Here is a 1,681-nt window from a genome sequence, read left to right as displayed (position 1 = left end):
GTCTCCCCGCGACCGGAGGAACCAGCTGTTGGCCCCTCTACTGGGCCTGCGCCTGGCTGCTCTCTGAGACCAACTCTGCAGCGAGCGAGGAGGCTGTACTAAGAACGCAGGTGGGAAGCGGTTGCTAGGAAACAGCGTCTCCGGGAGGAAGTGACATACCGCGCCGCAGGTCTCTCGGGTACCTAACACCGCCCTACAGCCCGCCGTGTCACTGGTGCGACCGCCCAAACGAAGGAAATGACATCAGCCCTGTGGGTCTGGGGAGAAGGGTGCTTTATAGGCCGCCTGTGCTTCAGTCATTACCTAGGAGACAGGACCTGTCCAGCTCCCACCTGCGAGCTGAGAGCTGGCGCTTGTCAGTGGCGTTAGGATCTTCAGCCGCACAAAGCACATCCGTCGTTCGTTTTGCCACAGTTGTTACAGACATGAAGTTCTGTGAATCGTAGTAGTGTACTAACGGACTAGTGCACTGACAGATGGGACAGAATAGCAAGACAGAGACGTTTGCAGGCTCAGGAGTCAAACTGCGCGTTTGAATCCTGGTGCACCTCCCTCTGTCCGTGTGACATCGTACAAGTTAACGTCTGTACACCCCAGTTTCCTCTTCTGTAAAATAAATAAATAAAGATAATAATATTAATAGCCACCTTAATAGCGTTGCTGTCAGTACTGAATGAAATCATGCAGATGGAATACTTGGAAGAGTGCCTGGGATTGCATTCTGTCAATGTTAGATACTCTCTTTGTGCAACTCAGCCACAAAGGGCCTGGATAGAAATCATCCCTTGTCGACACAGCTGAAAACCCATTCCGAGTGTTTCTTTAATGTAAAGTTCCCCGCTTTGTATATGTGCTCAGTGGATAATCTGGCTAAAATCAAACCAGTCCACAAAATGATCTAATAGGCAGAGGACTGTGTGCTGATAAGGTAACCAAAATCAACACCACTTAATTAGCATACGTAATCCTTAAACAAATACTTTAAAGACTTTAAAATAACAAGGATTTCTACTTTTTTTCAATTTAAAAGAAGCTCAATCCTAAATTGTCTGAATGCAGTTATTATTCACTGACAAGTAATTAAACTTGTTGCCGGTATTTTTCCCGACTCTGAAATTTATTTTCACTTGTTCAACAATTATTTATAAACAATTCACATTGAGATATGTTTAATAAATCAATGTGTTGAAAAACCAAATGTGCATAACAAGAAATACGAAATTTAGTGTAAAACAGCCTATGCTTTTAACAAAATGTGCAGTGCAATTTTTTAAATACTACGTTCAGTTTATGCGCAACTTGTCCTTGTTTGAAAAACTCAGTTTGATCAACATTTGCTTAACTTTGATGTTTTCAAACATTTTTGGATGTCTGCATCAAAGATTTTTCATTCACCACTTACTGTTAACTTTCTGACCCATATAAGTTATTAATCAACAAATATGATTCCATCATAGTACCTGTGTCCACAAGGAAAGGACAATGTCCACATTTTCCTTATATGTGAAGTACTAATTTGCTTATGTTGAAATAGTTATATTCATTCAAAATGCTCTGTTCATTTTTTTCATCCATTTGGCTAATATAGTTTTCATTTAGATATGGCTTAAGAAAATAAAATTCAAAAAGATATTAATAAGAAGAGCCTTTAAGGAAAGAGTCTATCTTTTTTTACAGAACC

Source organism: Neophocaena asiaeorientalis, unplaced genomic scaffold (assembly GCF_003031525.2).
Source record: "Neophocaena asiaeorientalis asiaeorientalis breed wild unplaced genomic scaffold, Neophocaena_asiaeorientalis_V1.1 scaffold3338, whole genome shotgun sequence".
NCBI lineage: Eukaryota > Metazoa > Chordata > Mammalia > Artiodactyla > Phocoenidae > Neophocaena > Neophocaena asiaeorientalis.
The sequence above is the reverse complement of the archived record's forward strand: the minus strand, read 5'-3'. Positions refer to the sequence as shown.